We start from the raw sequence: 7,732 nt of genomic DNA, 5'->3' as shown, positions 1-7,732 counted from the left end.
TGTGTGTGTGTGTGCGCACGCGCTGATCGTAGGGATTGAACTCAAGGCCTAGGCACTGTCCCTGAGCTTTCATACTCAAGACTAGCTCTCTACTACTTTGAGTTACAGCTCCATTTCCAGCTTTTTAGTAGAGATACTAGTCGCATAGATTTTCCTGCTTTGAACTGTGATACTAGATCTAAATTTCCTAAGTATCTAGGATTACAGGCGTGAGCCACCAGTGCCCAGAGCAACCTTGCATTTTTTTCTTGCTTTTTTTTTCTTTTAACAAACCTCAGCTTGGATGATTTATGTTGGGCTTTTATTACTGGACTCTGTGTATTTGTTTGTGAGGGAGATTTACAAGTTAACTTTGTTTTTTTTCTCCTATTCGTGTTTAGTTTCATGTCAAGGTTATGGTAACCTTGAAAACTGAAATGGAAGTGTTTCCTACTTTTCTGATCTCCAAAATAATTTGTACAAGATTGAAAGGCGGAATTTGTTTATAAAACTACTTGAACATTTTGTGTGCTGGGGGAAGTGTTTGGGAGGACTTCAAAACACTGATTACATCGCTGTAATTGTTGAAAAACAATCACATTTTTTTAAGACAAAATTTTCTTTTGGATTCATCCTGTTCCGAAAAACTGTTTTTCTAAGAAATCCAGTTCCTCTGTTTTTTGTGTTTTTTTGTGTTTTTTTAAGTTGTTGGCAAAAAGTTAACACTTTCTTACATTTCTGTTCGGTCATGCATTTATGGCTAAATCTTTTATTGATTGTTAATACTAGGGTTTGAACTTAGAGCTTTGGGCCTGCTAGACAGGCACTTTATCACTTGAGCTATGCTTCCGCACCTTTATTCTTCAATTATTTTTGAGACAGAGTCTCATATTTGTGCCTCAGTAGCCTCAAACCTTAATCCTTCTACCTGTGGCCAATCAGATAGCTGAGATGAAGATACCCATCCACCATGAGGTATCATGAACTCCGAATACCAAATAGTTGGGATTACAGGCATGAGCCACCTCACATGAACATTTTGTATCTCTTTCTCTCTCTCTTTTTTTAAATCAGTCATGGGGTTTGAACCCTGGGCTTGGGCCCTATCCCTCAGCTCTTCAGCTCAAGGTGAGCTCTCTACCGCTTGAGCCACAGCGCCACTTCCAGTTTTCTAGTGGTTTATTGGAGATAAAAGTTTCAAGGACTTTCCTGCCCAGGCTGGCTTTGAACCAGGAGCCTCAGATCTCAGCCTCCTGAGTAGCTAGGATTACAAGCATGAGCCACCAGCGCCTGGCTCCAGCTGCATTGTGTCTTCTTTTCTAGCTGGGTATGGCAGCATGAGACTGTGGAGTCTCAGCTATTCCAGAGCTGAGGCTGGAAATAATTTTAGCACAAGAGTGCCAGGTTAGTCTGGGCAAAGTAGTGAGACCTTATGTCAAACAACCCCCACCCCCAAATGCCAATTCTTTTATTTTATTGTTGCTTTTTGGCTTGTTTGTTCTGTGCTGATAATGGAGCTTAAAGTCAGTCTCCCATTCTCACCTGGCTTTTTTTTCTCAAAGCTAGCAATCACTTAAACCATATTTCCACTGTCAACTTTTTGCTGATTAATTGGATATAAGAGTCCAGGATTTGTCTGCCCGGGTTGTCTTCAGACTTTGATCCTCAGCTGTCAGCTTCCCTAATAGCTAGGATTATAAGTATGAATCATCAATGCCCATTTTACTCTATTTGTTTATTTGATTGTTTTGGTAGTCCTGGGGCTTGAACTCACAGCCTGGGCACTGTCTCTGATCTCTTTTACTCAAGGCTTGTGCTCTACCACTTGATCAACAGCTCCACTTCTGGCTTTTTGCTGATTAATTGGAGATAAGAGTCTTATGGATTTTTCTGCCTAGTCTGGCTTTGAACTACCATTCTCAGATCACCGTCTCTTGAGTAGCTAGGATTATAGGAATGAGCCATTAGTGCTTTCCAACTTACCCTGTTTTTTTGTTTGTTTTAAATTTGTGCCTGGGCTGGGAGGGTGGCTCAGGGGTAGAGCACTTGCCTTGCATGCATGAGGCCCTGGGTTAGATTCCTCAACACCACATAAGCAGAAAAAACCAGGAGTGGCACTGTGGCTCCAGTGGTAGAGTGCTAGCCTTGAGCTGAAGAGCTGAAGGAAAGCAACCAGACTCCCCCCCCAAAAAAAAAAGAAAGTTAAAGCCGGGTGCTGGTGGCTTACGCCTGTAATCCCAGCTACTCAGGAGGCTAATATCTGAGGATCGAGGTTCAAAGCCAGCCTGGGCAGGAAAGTCCTTGAGACTCTTAGCTCCAATAAACCACTAGAAAACTGGAAGTGGCGCTGTGGCTCAAATGGTAGAGCGCTATCCTTGACCTGAAGAACTGAGGGACAGCACCCAGGCCCAGAATTCAAGCCCCATGACCGACAAAAAAAAAAAAAAATATTGTGCCTTTTTTCTTAACACTTCTAAAACCTTAGCTTGATATTTGTATTTCTAACAAATAAACATTGGCTTTATTGCTTTACATTTTGTTTTATCTGTTGTTGGCACAACTTTTTTTTTTTTTTGGTTGTGGGACTTGAACTCTGGGCCTGGGCGCTGTCCCTCAGCTCTTCAGCTCAAGGCTCTACCACTTGAGCCATAGCACCACTGCTATCTAACATATTTTGTCTGTTTTTTTTTTCAGTTTATATTTCTCTCCTTTGATCATCATTTATTTTAATGTCTCTGTAATTGCATGCTCTTAATTCTTCAGTGCAGCAGTGTTGATCCACTGGGAGTAATGGATGGGGCCTGGGCACTGGGCAGGCCTTAGGAAGCTTTGGGCAGTAGGCAGGACCTGGACAATGGGTGGGTTTAAGAAGTGGGCGGGGCTTTGTAAGTGGACAGGGTCTAGGCTATTGAAGCAGAGTCTTCATAGATGGATTAATACTGTCCTACTCTCTCAGGACTGGATTAATTACCACAAGGTAAGTTATTGAAAAGTTAACTCCAGTTTGTTTCTTCTGCTTGCATCCTCTGCCGATTCTCTTTCTACCCAGATTTGGATCTACACAAAGCCCACACAAGAAGCCAAATATACTCTGGTGCTATGTTCTTCTGGACTTTCAGAACCATGAGCTCAAATAAACTTCTTTTCTTCATAAATTTCCCAATGTCAGACATTCTTTTCTAGCAACATAAAATGGACTAAGATAGTGCATAAAGCTAGATTTTCCCCCCCTCTACAAGGTAATCATATTCTTTACCTGGCAGATTGGCCCTTTTACATTTTTTTGTCATTGTAGTTGGAGTTGTTAGAAATATTCCATTCCTCCTTCCTGTCTTCTTCTAAATTAATTGGTATGTTCATATCTTTTATAGTTATTAGCGTACATTAGATGCACAATGAGAATTTTATTGTGACATGTATCCACTTAACCCCTCCAAATCATTTTCTTTATTTTCCCTCCTGCTTCTTAAACAATTTCAACAGTTTTAGTTGTTCTGTGTGTGTGTGTCTGTGTATGTGTGTGTGCATGCGTACACATGTGCACGTGTGCACGCACTCCAGTACTAGGGCTTGAACTCATGGCCTGAACACTGTTCCTTAGCTTTTTCTCCCTTGAATCTGGCACTCTATCATTTGTTTTTGCTGGTTAGTTGGAGATAAAAGTCTCTCTTTCTGGGGTTGGGGATATGGCTTAGTTGTAGAATGCTTGCCTAGCATGCAAGAAGCCCTGAATTTGATTTCTCAGTACCACATAAACAGAAAAAGCCGGAAGTGGTGCTGTGTCTCAAGTGGTAGAGTGCTAGCCTTTAGCTAAAGAAGTTCAAGGACAGTGCCCAGGCCCTGAGTCCAAGCCCCAAGACTGGTAATAAAACAAAACAAAACAAAACAAAAGAGTCTCTCTGGGGTAGCTACACACCATGATCCTCGGATCTCAGGTTCCTGAGTAGCTAGAATCACAGGTATGAGTCATAGGTGCCTGAGTTATTGTTCTATTTCCATACATACATATAAAGTACAATAACCATATTCACTCCCAATCACCCTCTTGTTCCTTCTTTTAATTCCCTGTTTTCCCCTACGACATCTTAGCAGTGACCATCTGAAGGGAATAACATGGGAACTTGGTATCTTTACCTTCCTTCCCCCAATCCTGGGATCCTTGATGCCTTCATATCGTTGTAAAGGTTGCTGTGATCTGCTCTGCGCTGGCTGGACCTGGTGAGCAGCGTCCACCGGGAGGGCAGGGCGGGGATGCCCCCTCCCACTGCTCTCCTTCCTCAGATGAACTGTGGTGGCCGCACCCCAGCTTTCCAGACTAGAGCCCAGGGCAGGAAACTGTGCAATAAACACAGGGCAGGCAACCTGGGCACCCCCACTGTTCCCAGGAGCTTGCCCTCAGATGCTATCTGGCTCGCCTGCCTTTGTCCAGACCACAAGACTCAGTGCCCACATCTGACCCCGCTCAGCATCCGTCCAAACAAGGAGAAATGGCAGAGCCAGACCTTTACTAGGCCAGATTGTGCCAGGAATACAAGAATTCTCTCCAAGACTTCACTCCTTCCCAGGTTCTGCTCTCAGGCAGAAGGAAGTCCACTGCCCTGCAAACCTGCCTGCCACTCTGGGGAAGCACGCAGGTACTGGATACGCATGACCACTTGGGTGTATTCACCCCCATTAGCCTCCTTGCAGATACTGCTTGCAAAAGAGGTGCAAGTTAGGGGTGCCCTGCATGTTACTGGTCTTTAATGGGATGGAGACCAAGCAAACAGATACGTTGTAGAGAAGATTACTGAAGACAATGGGTATGCTTGTCTTCTGCCTGCCCTCACATGCGTCAAAGCTGGGGATTGGGGAACAGACACTAGAGATGAAAGTGACAAGGGATGAAAGGACAAAAAAAGGGTTGGACACAGAGGATCTGGCCACCTACCTGGAAAGCTGTGATTTGGAAAGAGTTGATGCCCCTTGCAGTGGGTGTAGAAGGATGAATAAGAGTTCACCAAGGTAAAGATGGGAGTAGAATCCAGGAGAGAGGGAAATTCTGAGCAAGAGTAATTGAGCAATGGCAGAAGGAAAACAAGAGAAGAGGTGACGTTGACCAAAATGTCAGTTGTACTTACAAACTGATTTGTTGAATTGAAACCCCTGTGTACAACTACTTAAAGATGATTTTATTTGTTTGTTTGTTTATTGCTGGTCCTAGGGTTTGAACTCAGGGTCTGGGTGCTGTTCCTGAGCTTCTTCACTCAAGACTGGCGTTTTTCCACTTGAGCCACAGCTCTACTTCTGGGTTTTTACTCATACATTGGAAATAAGAGTCTCATGCACTTTCCTGCCCAGGCTGGCTTTGAACCGTGATCCTTAGCTCTCAGCCTCCTGAGTAGCTAGGGTTACAGGTTTGAGCCACCAGTGCCAGGCTTTCATTTGCAACTTTAAAATTAGGTATTTTGAATTAATTTTTATATGGTCTGAGCTACGTTTTTATTCTTTAGCATGTGGATATCTAGTGGGCCTAGAACCATTTGTTGAAAGCATTTTTTTTTCTCATTGAATGTTGTTAGAAGCTTTGTCAAAATCAGTTAACCAGCTAGGTTCTTTTGGCTTACACCTATCAATCTTGCTTCTTGGGAGGCTCAGGATGGAAGGCTCAAGGTTTGAGGCCAGTTTAGAAGAGAAAAACAAAAAGCCAGGCGCTGGTGACTCATACCTATAATCTTACTTAAGATAAGAAAGCTGAGATCTAAGGATGGCAGTTTGAAGCCAGCCCAGGCAAGAAAGTCTGTGAGACTCTTATCACCAGTTAACCACCAGAAAACCAGAAGTGGTGCTGTAGCTCAAAGTAGTAGAGTACTAGCCCTGAGTGAAAAAGCTCAGGGACATCCCTGAGTTCAAGCCACATAACCAAAATAAAGAAGCCTACCATAGCCCTTCTCAATCAATAGCTGGGAGTAATGGTACACACCTGTCATCCTAAACTATGTGGGAAGTTGAGATTGGGAGGATCAAAGTTCCAAGCCAGACTTGGCAGAAAAGCTTCAAGACTCTATCTCAATAGAAGGAAGCTGGATTTGATGTTGTCCTGTCATTTCAGCAATATTAGGAAGTCAAGAATAGGTGCATTAAAGTACAATTGTGTGTTAAACTGACCTTGCATGCATGTGGTAAATTCCACTTAGTATGAATAATCTTTTGTTTTGTGGGTTGTAGGGCTTGAACTTAGGACCTGAGTGCTGTACTTGAGCCTCTTTATGCTACCAGTGCTCTACCACTTGAGCCACAGTACCACTTCCAGTTTTTGAGTGGAGATGAGAGTCTCACAGGGACTTTTCTGGCCAGGCTGGCTTTGAACCACAATGTTCAGATCTGAGCCTTCTGAATAGCTAAGATTACAGGCATAAGCCACTGCTCTTTCCCCTCCCAGCCCTTGAATAATCCTTTTAACATGTTTTAACATGTAACTCAACTCAAATTTGGTAGTCACTTTCAGGGATTGTGTGTATATATGTGTGTGCTCACACGTGTGCATGCTAGTACCAAGGCATGAATTCAGGGCCTAGTTCTCTGGCTTGCTTGCTTATGGCTGGTACTCTACCACTTGAGCCATGAATCCAGTCTGGCATTCTGCTAGTTAATTGAAAATGGAGCCTAGGAGACTTTTCTGTCTGGGCTGGCCTCAAGCCCTGATCCTCTACAACTCAGTCCTCCATCCCCACGCCCACCCCAGTAGTTAGGGTTATAGCATGAGCCATCAGTGCCTGGCAATAATAATAATTAAAGAGAAATAAAAGTAACAAACCAATTGAGAGGTTGAGAGGAGATGAGTTTACATCAGTATGTTCCTTTCATACTTCCCATACGGTACAGCCAAGAGGAACTGCCTGTGGATAGAGGAGAAGATGTGGAGTAGGTATATGCTCTCTTGTAGTTAGTCATGGTAAAAACCAGAAACAAAAGTAGAAAGAGCTGAGCACTGTTGGCTCGTGCCTGTAACTTTAGCTACTCAGGAGGCTGAGATCTGAGGATCACAGTTCAAAGCCAGCCTAGGCAGGAAAGGCCATGAGACTCTTAGCTTTAATAAAGCACCAGAAAACCAGAAGTGGTGTTGTAGCTCAAGTAGTACTCTTCTTGAACTGAAAAGCTGAGGGACAGAGCCCAGGCCCAGAGTTCAAGCCCCACACTGACCTCCCCACCCTTCCCCCCCAAAAAAAGCTCAAGAACAGTGCCCAGGACTTAAGTTCAAGTCCCAGAACTGACATATACACACAAAAAGAAAGTGGGAAAAGAAGCTACTTCCAGAGATCTCAGATGGAGTGAGACAGGAAACGTGTACTTTTTGGTTTGAAATTTAAACTTGCTTCCTCAAAAGAAACTATGACTATTATTTTTATCCTCTATTATGATTTCATTCTAAAGATTTTCCCATGATTCTGCTTTTTAGGCAGAGGTGATTTCTAGAACTCCTCAAACAGGCAGGAATCTTGTTCAAAAGCAAGAAAACCACACCTAAGACCCCCCTGAACACTACCAATGCACTTTGTTTCATAAGCCTTTTGTTTTCTATGCATTTTTTTTCCTTTTTTTTTTTTTTTTTGTACTGGTACTGGGGCTTGAACCTAGGCCTTATTCTTGCTTAGCTTTTTCACTCAAGGCTAGTGCTTTACCACTTGAGCCACAGCTTTACTTCTGACTTATTGCTGCTTAATTAGAGATAGAGTCTCTCAGATTTGTCTGTCTTGGTTGGCTTTGAACCATG

This window comes from Dipodomys ordii, unplaced genomic scaffold (genome assembly GCF_000151885.1).
Source record: "Dipodomys ordii isolate 6190 unplaced genomic scaffold, Dord_2.0 Scaffold141, whole genome shotgun sequence".
NCBI classification, from domain to species: Eukaryota; Metazoa; Chordata; class Mammalia; order Rodentia; family Heteromyidae; genus Dipodomys; species Dipodomys ordii.
This window is presented reverse-complemented; position numbering follows the sequence as displayed.